This window comes from Siphateles boraxobius, unplaced genomic scaffold (assembly GCF_051911475.1).
Source record: "Siphateles boraxobius isolate OS27281-9 unplaced genomic scaffold, OSU_SipBor_1 31, whole genome shotgun sequence".
NCBI classification, from domain to species: domain Eukaryota; kingdom Metazoa; phylum Chordata; class Actinopteri; order Cypriniformes; family Leuciscidae; genus Siphateles; species Siphateles boraxobius.
In genome coordinates, this window is record NW_027508931.1 from 2,415,550 (window position 1) to 2,434,037 (window position 18,488).

General features: G+C 37.4%; 1 protein-coding gene across 2 annotated transcripts in view; it reads left to right on the forward strand.

Annotated features, from left to right (window-relative positions):
• Positions 1 to 3,844: 3,844 nt before the first annotated feature.
• The window catches only part of megf11 (multiple EGF-like-domains 11), a 130,118-nt gene continuing 115,474 nt past the window's right edge, over positions 3,845 to 18,488 (forward strand). For both annotated transcript variants that reach the window (XM_077193319.1, XM_077193320.1), the window contains exon 1: positions 3,845 to 4,081. The gene's annotated coding sequence lies outside the window, so the exon portion shown is untranslated. The remainder of the gene's footprint in view (positions 4,082 to 18,488) is intronic.

An 18,488-nucleotide genomic window follows, 5' to 3' on the forward strand; every position in this document is an offset into this window, starting at 1 on the left:
TAAACCATAATTTCTGAATAAGCATTTAGCTGTGTGTCTGTCTTGACTCTTAACAATTGTACAGCAACATTGTAAACACTAAACAGTAAACTAAAGCCTTTTCTAACTATAAGCATAATTTATCAGCAATTTACTCAATTCGCTGCAACAGGCAGATTTGCTCTGTCAGCATTCTGGGCTCCCCCCTGTGATTTCATAAAAAGCAGATCTGGATAATTACTGAATTTGCATTTAGGTATGCAAGAAATCATGTCCTCTTAGGAACATCAGATATTATTAAAATTGAAGAGTTGTCAAATTGAAGATGCATACTTTGAAAAAGAGTAAGCAAAAACAGAAAATTATATTTATTAGCTGAAATTGATCCACTGTTATAAATGGTCTCGTCCTTTATTTATTTTTTCAGAATTTTTATTCAGTACATGTCCAGTGTATATCTGTAATCTATGAAGGAATTTACTTGAGATTATCTAAGATATTTTATTGTCTGCATTGTCTTTTCTTGTGGAGCTACAGTATGGCACATTATGAAGTTATGAAGGATCTGTTGAAGGATGGGCCCTGGATTCAGGTTAGACTCTTTTTTATTTTATAGGACATTAAAATCACCATGAAATGAAAATATTGCAGTATTTACTATAAATGACTTATCTGTGCAGATCATTATTATTATTTTTTAATTCATATGTTCTCGTAATCATTGCAGAGCAGAGCCGATCCGCCCTATACGCTCACTACGCAAGCTGCGTAGGGCCACGCAAATTACTCAAGGCCCCGCCTCCCCCTCGTGCCATAGCGCGTCAATTAATGTTTACAACATCCATGACAAAATTAAGTGAAACTATTCTTCTGGTCACGAAAAGAGGGGGGAAAAAACATGAGAGTGAATTGCGGGAAAAACAATCAGGTAAACTTGTGTTCTCTCCTCTCCAAGTTTGATGTCAGCAAAGTTAAGTTTATGTGCATTTCTACTGTGTTTTTTCGGTCTTGCTAACCTAGCTGGTCAGGCAGTCAGTGAATCTCTTGCATCACTTTGTGCCTGACAAAAGTGAGAGTAAAATACAATTATTTATTACGTTTGTTTTTGATGAACGACAAAGTGCAACGGTGTTTGTTTACTGCAGCTCGGAAAAGATAACCGCGTCGCGTGTGTTATCATGCGTTCATATGCGCGCGCACGAAATGAAACGCGCATTTTTCAAGCAGAAATATATGTGGAGACCACGACCAGACATACTGTACAATATATGGGCGTGAATGATGGCACTCCTCATCAAAGTACACATTATACAGTATATACTTTTAAAACAAGACACTGATTATAGTCTCAGTCAATGTGTAGTTAAAAACTCTAAACAACTGCACTAATTATACAAGATGGAAAGCAATGTATTGACAATTTGACTACTGATTTATTGGCTATATTGAATTTTAAATGTTGAATAGCTAGCTGGACATACTGGTCAATATGGATGGACATCCCTCAGTAAATATTAATCATAAATCAAAAATTGCTTCAACATGCATAATAAAAAAACCTTTAACATGCTATGGCAAGCCATTTCGATTTTATTCATTTACAGTTCATGCATTTTTGATATCAATAATTTTTTTTTTACTATTTGCAATGTGAATTCTTGATTATTTTTACTATAGGGCCCCTTAGTTACATTTTTATTAACCAATGTCTATTTTTGATATCAGGAATTACATGTTCACTTGTACAAAAGTTAATTTTTTATATCAATGATGTCATCACTCACAGGGATTATTGATATCTGCATCACTAGTTCACTAGTTAAATATTACAAGAGCCAAGTCATAGTATTAATAGTATTTTATATTTGAAAATGAATAAAAGGAAATTGGGAGCCAGTTTGAATGGGTCTGATGCAGCTTATAAAATGAGTTATCTATAATTTGCAGGTGCTATGCTTAAGTTTGTCAGTAGAGGAGATGCTGGATCATCAGCCAATATTCTATAGAAATACTCTATTCAATAAATATTGTTTGTTTGAACCTCATTCTGTTCTATATTTTTGTACTTATTCTTTGACTGTTTTGTTTAAAGGAGGGAGGATTGTATTGGGAGCACTGAAGTGTCAGGTGTGACTGTGTGTAAATGGCAATCGGTTTACATAGCTTTTGCCAAGTAAGACATGGTCCTGGATCAACATATTTTGTTGATCCTGGATCAACATTCCTGTCCCAAAATGTAGTCCTTACCCAATCCCTACCCTTAAACCTAACCCTACCCATAACTTTTCCCTAAAATCAGAGGGTAATGATCAGTGAATAACACTGATGTTTAAGGACTTCACCCTGATTCTAAGCCTAAACTTGACATAAACTGTAAACTTGTCCCTCAAATCGGATTGGTTGATTGGAAAGTTGATCCAGGATCAACAAAGATGTTGATCCAGGAACATGTGGTACTTGGTGAAATCACGTTCACCCACGGGGTCAGGTAGAGGGCCCCTTAGCAGAATTTTGCTTAGGGCCCCAGGGAGGTCAGGATCGGCACTGTTGCAGAGCCAATGCCTCTAGCTGGACGTCACGGGTGGAGCTAGACGGTCCAACTACACCCCATAACCCTATCGCTAAACATAACTCCACCCATTTGATCCACAGAGGTGGAGCTGGACTAGGTCAAGATCCACCCACTACATCCAAAGATGGGGGAGATGGACATCATTTGACTCTGCAATGAGCACCACTTATATTCACAAGAAATCTCAGCAATAGCAAACCACAACGTTCCAATGAATTCCCGATGGACAAAATCAAGTCCTGCCCTACATTTTTTCAGAAGCCGTTTCATTCGGATGTACGGGAAGAAAAATACTATGGCAGCTTATGCCGACTTTAAGATTGAAATGGAAGATATTGTGTGTAAATAAAATCTATTGTAAAAGGATTAATCCATGTTTTCAAGTAAAATGGATAAAATGAGGGATGACCCGACATCAAGATTTTGGCTCATACGGATAACCGATAATTCTTTGTATTTGAAAACCGATAACCGATACATTGACAAATATAAATCCAAACTTTATATCATTTTTGAGAGCCTGATTACAAAAAAAAAAGTCTCACCATTAAAAGCCATGCCCCAGCACACAATTATAATGTTCTCATTATAATTTTATGTAGCCTGTATAACAGATTTGTGCTGCACTTGAACTGTATTTTCCTTTTCATATCCAATCATATTTCAAGCCATTCAAAAACATCATGGAGAACAGTGCACATCCGAAGTGTCTCAGCTGAAGGAAATAATCCATTAATTATTTGCTTTAATTTATCGGCCAAATTTTCTTATCTCATTAAAATTATCATATGTGGGACCAATAGCCTACCAATATGGTGGCCGATATATCTTGCATCCCTAATGAAAACAATATATTAGGGTGTATTCATATTTGCCATTGAAATGACTTGGTAAAAGTGTCCCAAATAATCAACCTGAATATATGAAGAAATCATTGCTGTTTGTTCAATGTCATTTTAAAGTCAATATGAAACACTAATTTACAACCCATATTTAATAATCTATGTGGTCTATCTGATATGCAGGATCTGTATGTGGCATATGCAATTGATTGGATGTTTAAAAAGTGATTCCCAGTGTGAATCACAAAAGCGCAATAGAATAGGCGTACTATTCTTAGACATACTATATCAGACACTATACGTTTTGCTTTTAGTGTAACAGTAAAAGTTCACCGAGAACGGTTTTTCACAAAATAAACGTGTATGTGTTGTTTACAAGTGCTTGCAGTTTCAGCACCATGATCTCTGACGTCACGTGAGTTTAAAATGAGGCCGCGCGAGAGGCAGAAACATTCGCCAACAGTGTCGGTTACAGAGGATGAACCGCAGCGCAATGCTCTGACAACACTGGTCAAATAACGCGAACATTACGTCGAATGTAATAAAATACAGCCCAGGACTCTTCTTCATAAAGTCTGCTATAAACAACCCACGAGAAAGTGGAGAGTTTGATTACGAAGACGAAGATATATGGACGAACAGCAAGAAGCGAATTCACATCAGGGAAAGTAAAACGGACCAGGAGAAGGTAGGCTACATATTTTCTATTTCGCTTTTAAAATCCCTTTAGCCTGTAACTGTTCGTAGGCTACATAGTAATCTGAAATAAAATAATCATATTCGTAATACTGATATAGCCTGCGCACTGTTGATGCATCATAGCCTATACAAGCGGTTCAGAATTATAAATGTATTGCTGAATATCCATTGAAATAGTTTCTCGCATGTCTTACACATTTTAGCTTTAGACGAGTTTATAAAAATATCCTTTGAACATTACCAGCATAATTTGAGATGACTAAACTGGTGATTGAAGGTAATAGTACATATGGTTTTATTAATGATCTCATACTCTCTAATAATACCCTATTTATAGTAGCCTACGACATTTGTTTTTATTCTGTAAGCTCGCTAATGAAATTAAAAAAATGTTTTATAGCAGCAAATTAAGTTATTTTGTAATTGATCAGTATGCTCTATCACATATAATTTTAGCTAATTTTGGGTTACGAGATCGATTGTGTGAGCTGTCAGTTTTGCTCAACCTTACATTACTGCAGTCTATATTTATTTATAAGCTTGATAGATTTTCTCCTATAGCCAAAATTGACGTATCGTGTACAATAGGCTACAGTTCCTCAGCCAGTGTCTTCATTCAATTCAGCCTTTTCTGGGTTTAATTATTTTAGCTGGGGAATGTAGGCTAAATAAAACTAAATGCGTTGTCGTATATGTCCATAAAATCAAATATGCTGACTTAATCTATCTATATTTTATACAGTGTTGTCAACTGAATCTTTTGCTAACTGCACTAAATACAATGCTATATAATATTACGCTGTCAAACCACTCGTAATATTTTGATGTCTGTGAAACCATAGTCTTACAGGCTAATTTACAAGGGTTGCAATAACGATTTCATTGTAAAACACTTACTGGTAGGTTATTCATGAAACGAGTGTATGTATGCTAGTGAAGACTGAATTGGCTAATACGTCAAGCATTTATAATATATGCGAGTTACTGTTGTTTTCAATCAAAGGCATTCAAGGCATTTGAGACGAGACGACGAGCCGTCGGGATCGTCTTCTTTCCATTCATTACTTTTGGTGGAAAGTTTTTGGGCCACTAGATGGCTCTGTTGAGCAATTTGACAGCCTTATTGAGATGTTTAGATCCCCTGTTCATCACCAAACTGATGCAGTCCTTTAATTATCGAAATATAGCAGGTTTACATGATATAGGCTAGTAGAGTCATTCTTTTTCCAGTAACAATATTCCTTAATACACACAAGAACAGCTCTATATAAACTATAATTGTTTGGCTTTTCAGTGTTCATTGTCATACTGTTTACGTCACTGCGTGCTATTTTGCAGATCATTTGTATCTGATTTGACTGTGTATCATTTTTGAAATGCGTGGACATAAAGATTTTCCATGTCTGACTGAGCTTTTCAGGTTGTTTGGCAGTTGCTTTCTCTCTGGCTGTTAAAAACCAAGCTAAATGTCTCGTAACATCAGCACTATTAACTTTTCTCAATCCAAACTAATGTCATATAGATGACTGACCGATACCCTTTATGGTGTAAGATAAACTGCATATTCCGTCCGATAATGACACAAAAGTCAGAGGTTAGATTTTTGCTCTTGTGTTCAAAGTGTGCGTGACCTGCACTAAGCTCAAAATGTGGAGAAACATGGATTTTGTTGCATGCACAGTAAATATTTTCATAGATTTGTCTGACTCTGATTTTCAAGATTTGTTCCTCAGTCTGGCAAGCATTTGCCCTCAATTTGCCTGCATTTTGATTAGTCTGCTTGCCTAGACTGCATTACAGCCATAGCTGTCAAAAAGTCATAAATGTACTTTGCCAATACAGTAATGCAGCTTTTGTTTTCAGTCTTGAGCTTTTAGCCTAATTAAACAGCAATGTTGTTGAGAAGATATTCATTAGTTGGCTGCTATTTATTCTGGCCAATTATTTCTTCAAGAGAAACTAAAAAACGGCATTGTTGTGTTTAGTCCCCCCCGCCCCCCCCCCCCCCCCCCCCCCCCCCCCCCCGCATTTTGGGCATATTGTAAAAAAAACTTGCACCTAAAATTAGAATGCAGCTCAGTCTTGAGTCAAGTTATTTTCTGCACTGTTTGCTAAGTATGTTTAAAATGAGAAAAGATGCAAAACTGTCAGAGATTCAAATTTTGTTTCACCGAATAAGATACAGAATAAGAATTGACCAGAGAATCATTAATAATACAGTATTACAGCAACGTTATCCAAATAAATGATGCAATCGATTTGTGAGATTTGTGATTTAGTGCAAATATGAAAATAATGAGAATGTTTGATGATGTTGACTGCTTGCACCACTTATCTCTAGTTCAATATGACCTTGATGTGTTGTGTTTTGAGTCCTGGGACGTTGTTGTCAAGCCCAACCTTCTGTGTGACTGAGCATGCATGTGGTAAGCGAGAAAGGAAGCTCAACAATGAGAGACTGAGCGCTGCTTTGTGTGGCACCACTGGCCTGTGAGCTCTGATTCGTCCTGACAGCACTTAATGACAGGGAAGCAGGGGCATTTTTGGTTTAATTTTCTGAGTTGTTTTGCAAAGTGAAGCTTGAGCCAAGGGCAAAGAAATCTTTTTTCTCTTTTCAATGTTATGCCATCTCCTGTAGAGTTTCCAGTTTCCAGTCTAGTAAACCTTTTCAGCTGGAAATCCTGATGTTTTCTTCAATCAATAGTCTTAATTAGTGCTGATTAATGAAGGGACTCTGGTTGTGCATTGCTAATAGTTGTTTGAATTCCCAAGGACGAAGCACTTCAACTTTCTGCTTTGCCTGGCATTTTAAGTTTTGTATCAAATTTAATTTTATGGCATTCTTTTTTTACATTTCTGAAAGATTTAGGCCTGAAGATTTTCAAATAACCGATGAGATTCGTTTTAATTGGTTAGACGTTGGACGTTGGAGATGGTGAATTGAGGCAGAGGAGTAGTTTTCAAATTAAGATTTCATTAGTATTCTGTGGCTGTGCACGGACTCGGATCAATGCAGAAAATGAGCTGCATCCTTTTGTTTTAGTATTTAGATTTAAAAAGATTATTTATTTATTTGTAGCCAGGTTAAATGTGATTGCAACAACATAAATTTAACATTAGTATCACAAACTGTTGGCATATTTTGTATTTTATGTCAGTTTCGGCCTTTGCATGGATCTTGTTATAGGATTTAGATGTTAATATAAGTTAGGAAATTCATGGCAAAGCCATTTCGAGTGATGAGAGATGTTTTACCAAAATTATATATGTGTGTGTGTGTGTGTGTGTGTGTGTGTGTGTGAAGGTAATCTTTAGTGTTTAGCAAATTGCTATGGAAACTGGATGAAATGGCCTTGTTTTATTGTGACCCTCATGTTTGTTTTATTGCTCATTTTCATGTCATTTTTGTATCTTAATCTTTATGATTGACAAAGAGGGATATAGAGAATGGAAGAGATGATGAGAGCTGTTGGATTATAGGTGTATAGTGCGTATGAAGTAGAATGCTATAGATTGTGGAAAAGTTCAGATTGATTGTTAAATGCCCTGTATTTTATTGTACATGACTTCATATAATATATAAAATAGGCCTAGTTTTTAATGTTTTGCTCCTCTTCAGATTTATCCCTTTCTGCCCTATCGTTGCCATGGGCTCCCTTTACAAGAACGATTGACCTAGCTACAAAGGACTTTCCCCCAAGAAAATGTTTTACCTTTGCTGAAACAGCATGAACCACTGAAGTAACAAACTCTATATATGCCATAGGCAGGGTTTTCAAACTGTCGGTCGCAGAGTAGAAAAAGTTGGGTCACTTTGCTGAAGCTAAATTTACGTTTAAGTGAACTACACGCACACACAGACAGTTTAGTCGAGGCTGCACTAGGGCTGCGCAATATATTGAAATTAACGAAATATCGCAAATGTACATATCGTTATATGCATATCACAACGGCTTGCAATAACTGGGGTCATAAACAGAAGACTTCTCTTGACTGAATAAATTGTGTAGCTTTAATAAGAATCAGTAGCCTATATATTTAATTAATACAGTGAAGACTAAGCAGTGTTTTACTTTTTTTTACATTTGATTATTCAGATTCTGTTGTTAAATAAACCTAATGTACACATACCTGAAACCATAAACCCCCGGTTTTCACTGACGTCAAAATTACATCTACTTGTTATGCTACAGTAAAACACTGCTGTTCACTTTCAGAAGTTGTAGGAATGCTTTCTTTTGACAAAAAGAATGGGAAACATGTATGTAGTTATAATTTTAGATATATTTAAATATAATTTAAGTTTATTTTACACACTTTAAGCACCATCATATCACATATCAAATATTGCATTTATTCAAAATCATTGCAGGGCTGCACGATATACCAACATTTAATAGACAGTGGGATATTGCTTAGTGTGATTTTCGAAGAAAAAATCCAAATTTTACCATGAAATGAAGATCTTGAAGCACCATGTGTGTACAGTGCACAACCATTAAAAATAAATGAAAATGTAAGAACATGTAAACCATAAATCTTTATAAACCATAAAATGATGGATGAAGCAGCAGTCAATTAGAATGAGAATGGATCATTTTCTAAATGATTTTCGGGCATATAAAATTTGACCCATCGTTACTTCACTGGAGTTTGCCTAATTATGCATGTCTGGTAATATTTTAAACATTTAATTTGTTGGGGGGTTCTTTTAAAATTTTTGGAGGAAATCAATTGTCTGTTTTATTTTACCATAACAAGGTATTCTATATTTCATATTCAAATTGTGAATTGATGTAAACAACAATTTATAGGTCAAACCTTAGACCATACTGTACACATTAACACTATAATGTGTTTTATAGTGCATATATATAGTATAGTAACACCTATATGCATGGGCGTAGATTACGCGGGGGACTGGGGGGACGTGTCCCCCCCACTTTTTATACAATGTAAATTCGTCCCCCGCACTTTTTCATAGGGCAAGTGTTTCAACGACAAGCTGAGGTTTTCACGGGTGTGTATACATCGATATTTAAAATCAAAAGAGTCAAGGATAGTCTATACGTGACTTCACGTTTCCATGGTAATCAGTCACTCGTGCATTAGCTTACGACACGCCCGCATCCACGTCGAATCCATCAGTTTCATAGAGTTCAAAATGGCAAAAAACTCTTCACTCCTTTTTCACGAAAAAGTCAAGCACTGTAAGTAAGTTGTCATGTAGTATCCGAATTGTGTTGCACAATGATGAATAACTCCGCCTATTTCTCTTGTTGAATAATTAACAGGTTTGTTGTAAATTCACTACCCGAACAAACATGCCATATTTTCAATCTTTTTTTACTCGTAATGCATTTTATTTTCACAGATATGTTATCAAAGCCCTTCAATTTAGAATAAACATGGTGAATGTAAATGCTGAGCTTGTATTTCCATGCATTAACAGCTACGATCTGCTTGAATCAGGCAGCGTTGTAACATTTGTACATGAAGTTTATCATAATTTGGTAACACTTTACAATTAGATTAAAAAAAAGTTTGTAGACAAACTTTAAGTTCTCTTGAAAAAGCCTAACTAGAAAGTTTGTAGTAGTTTTAAAAGCTTGAAGTTTGAAGGTTTTCAATTGGAAAGTTTTAGTTTAGTAAGACAGACTTTGTTTAGGCTAGTAAGAAAATGTAATTTTGCCAAAAGAAGAATTTTTATTTTAAGTAAATGTTATTTTTAAATCAGCTTCAGTGTGATATTTAACCATATTATCATGCTTAACACTGATAATTTGAATAATTGTAATGCGATGATCAGATATCTAAATCAGAGAATATCATATGTTTGGGCAGTTGGATTATTTATTTTTAACAGCGGATTCGGGGCTCTCAAAGTGCACCAGATTAGTGAATTTATCTTTAAAATGTACAAAATCTTCTTTCAGGGGGGCATGCCCCCGGACCCCCCTAGAGGTACAGAGATCCACCTACGAAAATACTGTGGTAAATAGTGGTCGACCGATATATCGCCATGGCCGATATATCGGCCGATATTTGGCTTTTTTTAAATATCGGCATCGGCCGATAAGTTCTTCTGATTGGCCGATGTGTTGGAAGTGGGACTTTTATTTTGACGGGCGGCGCTGAGAACACCAGCACCAGAAGAGAACGGCAGCACCTGATCACACAGCGCTCACTCACATTCTCCGTCTTCATTAGTTTACGATCTCTGTCAGTCAGATCTAATACTTTGTTAGACAGAACCGGTGGCTACAGAACTGGTCAAAGAAAGTAAATGGTATGCGAAAAAGTAATACATTTGCTTTTATATTATTTGTAACCGAAAAGGCAAACAATCAGCCTAAAATACTTTCTCATTTACCGTCAACATTCAGCAAATGCGCATCTATATAATTTAAACAAATCTCTGAATATCTAATAAACATTTAATTTCACAAACCTTGCAGATTTAATCGAATTCAGCTGTGATATCTTGTGAAGTGTGCATTTGTAGCCTGCATAAACGTGTTCCTGCGAGTGACGGTCGGTCCGTGCGAAGTGAGTGAATGCGAACAGAAGATCAGCTTCACAGGAGACTATATGGAAACACTTTAAATCCTTCATTTTAAAATATGCTGTGCTATATCCAGTTGCCCACTGTGTCATATTCATGTTGTTTTCACTGTGTGCTGTATGTAAAATTAGCGTTACCTTGTCAAAAGTCAAAGTAAAAAAGTGTTTATTTGAAAAAATATGATTATCATTGATTACTGATTAATTACCAAATTACTGAGTTTACTTCCTTTTTATTCACATATTCATATATTTTTAAACAATTGCTTTATTTGTGAAAAATTCTGTAATAGGATTGCAGATTCAAGAAGTTGCCATCTAAAGTATAGGGCCTAAGCATGTTTATTTTAAAGATTTTTAAATATGTATTAAATTTATCAAATTTATTAAATATTGATTTATATAAATATAAAGTGTGTGTGTGTATGTGTGTATATATATATATATATATATTTAATATGTATATGTGTGTGTGTATATATATATATATATATATATATATATATATATATATATATAAATATCGGCTTTGTATCGGCCATCGGCCACCCTGCTCTCTAAGATATCGGCATCGGCATCGGCCATCAAAAAACCCATATCGGTCGACCACTAGTGGTAAAACAGTAGACTATATGATGGTCTATGAAAAATACACATTTTATTATCTTATTAAAATACATGATCAGGATTTTTCCACCTTCGCCTAGTTTTAAGCCAGGAAAAACCCTGCATTTGCAATATAAAGTACTGGACAACTTTCTTTCTTTTTTTCTGCTTTATTGCTTTAAAATAAATAGCATATTAAGCCAATTAATCAAAAATCTGTCACCAAAAGTCTGAAGAAAAATAAAACTGGTATTACACTTGACATTCTGTCCCCCTCACTTTTGAAATGATGGCTACGCCCCTGCATATATGGTGTAAGCAGGGGCGTGCACCTGAGACACGCGTCTCTCTGTAGGCAAGGGCATGGTGAGCTGGTGCATGCTTACGTCAGGCAGTACCACAACTTCGGAAAATTCAACTGCAGTAGCCACCGTTCAACCTGAAGAGGGCAGCAGGTTTTTACACCATATATTGTTGAATTAAAACACTTTATACTAGGGATGCTAACCGATGACCGTTTGACCGATGGTTGACCCTTCTCAACGTTAACCGATCAAAGTTGTCGGTAGTCGGTTAAAAATAAAGTGATCTCTAAATTACGCTATTATAGACAGTGGACTAAACGCTACTACAGTTAGCCATCTTAATCAAAGATATTTTTGTGTGAAGTGAACAAATCCCTCACACTCAATTTTTCATAACTCGCCTGTTTGTACTTAATAAACCAATAAAAACATTTGGCGCGAGGTCACAGCGTTTGGGTTCGCGCGCTCACAAGGTTTGCGAAAAGTAACGTTAAAGGCTACAGGCTAAAACACTGGAGGTTAGAGCCAGTGCAGACGACAGGATGAAGCGTGCAAAGAAACGTAACGTTAGTGTGTGGGACCATTTCACCAAAAAGAATGACACAGTAAGTTGCAACTTGTGTGATACAGTGCTTAAATACAGTAGTAATACTGTAGAAATACATTACATCTACATTTCAGTGGTAACAGATAAGGTGATGTTGATCATCATCTTTCTTTATTATTGTTAGCACGAACGTTACCTCAAACTAAGCGGAGTCTCTTCGGAGCTGTCATTTTCTTAAATGAGACGCTGCAATGTTTCAAATGAGCTTCTAACGCTAGACCAACGCCTTTATTTTCAACGCGATCACCTTGTACCCAAACCATTTCGAAACTAAGGAGCCATTTGTCCTCCGATTACATACAAGCTCCTAGGCCCCGCTTTTGCGGGACTCATGTTTCGCGCTGTAGGGGATTTTAATAAAGTGACGTGAGGGGAAGCGCGGCGCCGGGGAAGTGTGTGTGTGTGTGTGTGAGCGGGAGGCAGAGAGAGATGCGACAGAGTTGCGAAATTGCACAAGTGGTACTCGATGCAGAGCCAAATGGGAGGAGCTGGAGCTCCAGCTCTTCCCCTCGCTGGAGCTCCAGCTTCACCTCACTGGATTTAGTGGGCGGGGCCGCGCAGGCGCAGTAAGCCAGGAAACATTTAAGCCTATCGTCTGGTTCCACTGACGCATGCGCACAGTTGAGGTTTGGAACAGCGGAAATACGTTACTGTTTGAAAAAGCGGCATATTTGATTATGCACTGTATGTGTGCGTTGGGTAAAAATCAGATATCCCAAGTCTCCCGCATATTGATAGCGGCTCCCTGATGCCCGCAAATTAGTTCAAATCTCCCAGAATCTAGACCGAGCGAGCAAGAGCTCGCACATACTGTGTGCTTCAAACCGTTTAGCGCGTGCACGGCAGAGAGGGAGAGAACCCTTGCGCATGCGTACTAAAGTATAACCTGTGGGGGGAAACGCGTTTTAAACCTTATTTTGGGGCAAAGAAATCAAACCTTTTCAGCGATTTGTATCATATTTTACTGCTGTTAGATGGCGGCCGAGTAAAAGGACTTGGACTAGATCCAGCGAGGGTGTGCTAGAGCTCTAGCTCCTCCCATTTGGCTCTGCATCGAGCACCATCTCAAATTGCAGGCTCGGCTCGAAATGGCTGTTATTTCAAATAGCGTGGCATATTTTAAACTAATCGGTTAACCGGTTTCAACCGGCTAATGAGGCTCGGTGGTCGGTCAAGAAAATTTTTAGTTTTCGCCATCCCTACTTTATACCCAAATGTCAAATAATTTACTCGAATCAATGAACAGCATTAATAAAGCCCCAGTCTTACAGATCAATAACAAAAAAAAGTTGTTTTAGGGTTTAGCTACCCTTTAACAGAACAGATGATTAACTAAAAACAGGTGATACAGATGAACTGATAATGACAGAGAAGACGACACCTGACGTGATGACAGGCAGACAAGTCCAATGAAAACAAACTGAAGCCTGGTTCCCATGGGACGATTTTAAAATTGTCGGCCGATTTTCCAAACCTGAGAGACCTCACACACGTCGATAAAAAAATCACGGGTCTAACAGTTTTGGTCGTACAGTGTGTGGTGCGCAGCCACACGGCAAAATCAACACATCACACACAAACCGATTTGACTCCTGAGCATTCCCAGGTCAGACGAAAAATCTCGCAAAATCCATCGAGATCAAACGTGACTTCAGAGTAAACAATCATGGCGGGCGAAGAGGATGCAGTGGCGTTAATTTGTAGTTTGTTTTTAACCGAAAAAAAAACTTTATCAAAAGAAAAGGCGATCGTCAAAGAAGTGGAGACAACGCGAGCATGGACAGCTGTTTTGATTTTGTTTCCCGGTGCTTCCTCTGCGCCTCGTCACCTCGCTTTCTGTTTGGCTACACGCCACAGTCCACGGGCTGCATGCTCTTTTGTCCCCGGGGGCACCACACACGGAAATTGGGCCAAAAAAATCCAACATTTTGGATATCCCCGATTTGAGATCGGAGCGGTCCCGACGTCCTTCCAAGCAGACGAGAGCACTCTTAACACACCACACTAGGGGTGGCACGATCCGCTTTTTTTGCCTCCGATACCGATTCCGATACCTGGGACTCAGTATTGGCCGATACCGATCCGATCCAATACTAAAATAATAGTTAAAAAAACAGTGCCAAATTACCTAATAAACTGTATCTGTATGCCTCACTGTGGGGAAGAGACTGGGATTATTCTTTTGTTAAAGGCATCAAAGCTTGACTTAAACATTATTTTCATTACTTTGTAAAACAATACAGACAAAATATATACTATATAATTAAAATACATTTATTTTAAAATTTTAAGCGCAACTTTTTAATGAAGCAGCAACATATGATACATAGATTGGACAGAACAACTAAGGCTATCAATAAACTGCCATTGCGCAAAAGTATTGTAATATGAAAGGCTCCAATTCAGAGCGGCACGAAACCTTATGCGCTTCCCGTGCGCAGAATGATGCACTCGAAGCAACATGGAGTCACGGAGCGCAGCGCGTCGCATTGAAAAGTTCAAAGCACAAAAGTAAGATATACATATATTTCTTTATTTATTTATTAGTTTGAGCCTTTTAACAGTTTTAAATTTCAGTTAATGTGCGTGTGAAGAGCAATTATATCGCCCTCTACTCCAGTGTTGTGATCACTGAGGAGTTGTGTTGTGAAAGTAACATGTGAAACAGCACGTTAAAGTCCTTTTATGCAAACCATAGACCTTTATCTACATATCTACAGTATAATAATAGGAACATTGACTCATCTTGGAGAGAGTTTCATCGTGTTGACTGTTTTACCCGAGCGCGACGCGCTGTTTGAGTGCTGAGAATGACTGACAGCCGCAGCGGAGGGAAGCACTTATGTGAAGATTAATTTAACGATTTAAATCTGTACCTCACATTAAACTATATGTAATGGCTTCAGAAATCTTGGAATACAGTACACGAAAACATTATAGTGCGTTATAATGTTTTTGTGCCTTTTGTGTTGTATAACAATAACATACGTAGGCTATACAATATCGGATCGGATTTGGATGGTGTCGTCTGGCGATACCCGATCCGGCAAATATTGCTAGTATCGGGGCTGAGTATCGGATCGGCGCACCCCTACACCACACATGGCAGGAATATCTGATCAGATAATTTTACGATAATCGGAGCATCCTTAAGATTGTCAGAAGGGGTAAATCGGGGCTAAAATCGGCCTAATTATCCTGCCGTGTGAACCAGGCTTAAACGGAACACAACTGTGACAGTGCAATGACACTGAAGACAGTGCTTAGTAGAGGAAACCTTCAATAGCATAGTAAGGCCTGACCTTTATTCTGCAAATCAAGCTGATTTCTTAATGATCTGCCTGATAGATGTTATTTTAGCCAAAACATATTGAACATTATACTTTGAACAAATACCCTGAGGTCAGAGTGGGAGCATTAAGAAATGTTAATGAAAAATATAAATCCATTAGCTGAACCTTCTTGGGTCAACTTCTGCTCTGTAATTGAAAACCTTGATGTATGTTTCTCGTTTCCTCTGATCGTGTATAAAGAGATTTTCAGATCAAGGACAGCCATGGTTTTCTTGACAGTATGTATCGTCCCTCTCCTTTCCATGTCCTTGTCTCCTGTCTGTACTCAATCTGTATTTTCACTGTGGACTTCAATGTTGCATGTCATCGCCTCTCTCAGTATGGGAAATCATGTTCTTTCATTAAGATCTTTGTGTTGGTACTTGTTCTCAGCCTCACAGATGTTTTTCTGTACGTTAACCCAGAGGTTAGTGTTTACTTTTCTGCTGGGAGGAAAATTTGAAAGAGGCAAGCCAAACATGTCTTTAATAACAGAAGAGTAAAGGAATACAGTGCTTGGTTGGCTTTTATAAAATGCCATCTGAATGAACAAAAAGAGTCCACACACTCCACAGGTCAAGTGTGCATAATAAGACCAACGAAGCTACTTTATGAGTGACTGGAACTGATTTTTTTTAAAATGGTGCTTTAATTTTACCTTGTCATAATTTAAGGGCTTGCATGAAACATGGTGAATATGTCTCTAGGAAATGAAACGGCTCATAGTTGTTGTGTTTGGACTGTCTACTCATTAATAATCAAACAATACTTTTGTGCTGCATTTGTCCAACAGAGCACATCAAAGAGGAAGATTGTTTAGACAGTTGTTCGAGCACTTTTTATTTGCAAAGACATTAGTGTCAAGTTAAGAAAGCCATTAACGTCAGCCGTGTATGGAAGCTTGTTTCCGCCACTGAATTAAAAACAAAAAAGGTAATTGCGACTTTTTTTCTCACAATTCAGATTTTTTTCTCGCATTTCGGAATTTCTTTCTCAGAATTGCATGATATAGGCCTAAACTTGAAATTGCAAGTTATAGCCTAAAGTCAGAATTGCAAGATATAAACTCACAATAGCAAGTTATAAAGTCCGAATTGTGTGATATAAAGTCGCAATTGCGTATAAAATTATTTTTAGATATTGTAAGTCAAGTCTTTTTTCCCTCAGAATTTGACTTAATAATTCTGACTTTTTTCTCAGAAAGAGAACACACAATTGTGAGTTATAAAGTCAGAATTGTACGATATAAACTCGTTTTTTCCTCAGAATTGTACTTTATAACTCGCAAAATGTGAATATATATCTCACAATTCTGAGAAAAGAAGTCAGAATTGCGAGATACAAACTCACAATTGTGAGAAAAAAGTCAGAATTGCGAGATATAAACTATAAACTGTAACAATATTAAAGATAATTGCAACTTTTTATATCAGAATTCAGACTTTTATTCAAGCAATTGCGAGTTTATATCCTGAAATTATATCCTCAATTGTATGAAAAAAGTCGCAATTATCTTTTAAATTGTTTCATTCCATGGCAGAAACAAGCTTCCACAGCCATGCGACTACTATATGTTAAATAGAATTGGGGGATAGAAGGGCAAAGTAGCTCCTAAATTAAATACTTTATGAAATAAATGTAACCAGGCAAGACATGAAAAAGATTAGACAATAAGAAATGTTTCTTAAGAACCAAATCAGCATATTAGAATAATCTCTGAGGGATCATGCGAACTGACGACTGGAGCAATGATGGTGAAAATTCAGCTTTGCCATCACAGGAGTAGATCACATTTTAAATGTAATTCATAATATTACTTTTTTAATGTGTTTTTGATCATATAACTGCAGCCTTGGTGAGACTTAAAAAAAGAGAGTAAGTATTATCGACCAAAATCTTTGAACGAAAGTTTACGTATTTGTTTTCAACAAGCAGCCTGAAGGGTCCTAGTACTTCCATGTCCATCCAATTATAGGAAATGATAATACTTAATTTAATGAACGTTTAAGGTTTTCAACTGCTAGTTTGTTCAGAGTGCAACAATCTTTCATCTTTTTTTTCTGTACAGATGATGAATGATAAGTCACACAATTGTGAGTTCAGAGGGAACAAGAATAGAATCAAATAAAGATCGGCTGTGAGCATCTTTAAGCAAAGCTAATTAACAAGCACTGATGTGAGCTTATAGTGAGACTCAATAGAGCTCGTCTCTCTGATGCCAACTCCACACCTCTTAGCTGCGGTTCTGCCGGGTCCTGAATAATGCACTCATCAGGTCTTTTCCCACTGGTTGTAATGACAAGCAGCTCTCCCTCGAGAATCCACTGACTTTTTACAAATACTGCTGATGGTCCTGCTTACATCTGCCACTTATCTCAATCAGAGGGGTATTACCATAAAGACCAGCTCTCAGAGCCGCACAGCCTCCCTGACCTGCTCTCGGAAGACGTAAGATATCGTCACACCCCAGGACGCTTCTTATGAGGGATCATGGCAAGCATGGAAATTAAAGTGGCTCTGTTTTGTAATTGAAGTGGGTAAGGGTCCTCGTTTTTAATGCAGCTTATAAATCTTTCCTTATATTGAAAGGTTACATTAATGCAAAATTGAGTAGCTCACAGAAACCAGGCCATCTGCTTGTTGGCTCCACTGGATCTTTGGAGTTATAGCATCATTTTGGATTTGGATTGAGTTGGTTATTCATTAACATTACAGGCTTTCAGTTACGGCACCCATTATGAGCACTATAGCCCAAGGACTTCATCCAGCCTTTACTGTAAACCAAGAGTGCCCCTGAATTGTATATTATGAGAGTCATAATTTACCATTGCAATCCCAGAGAGTGTGTCCCCCATTAACTTTATGCTTTTTTGCTTCAAGCTATTCCTGTCCCAGCACTCACAATGGAGAGACCTAAACAAGCTCAGTGTAGCATGGATCCGTCTTGTATAGCGAGACATCTTAATGGATTTACCGAGGGTG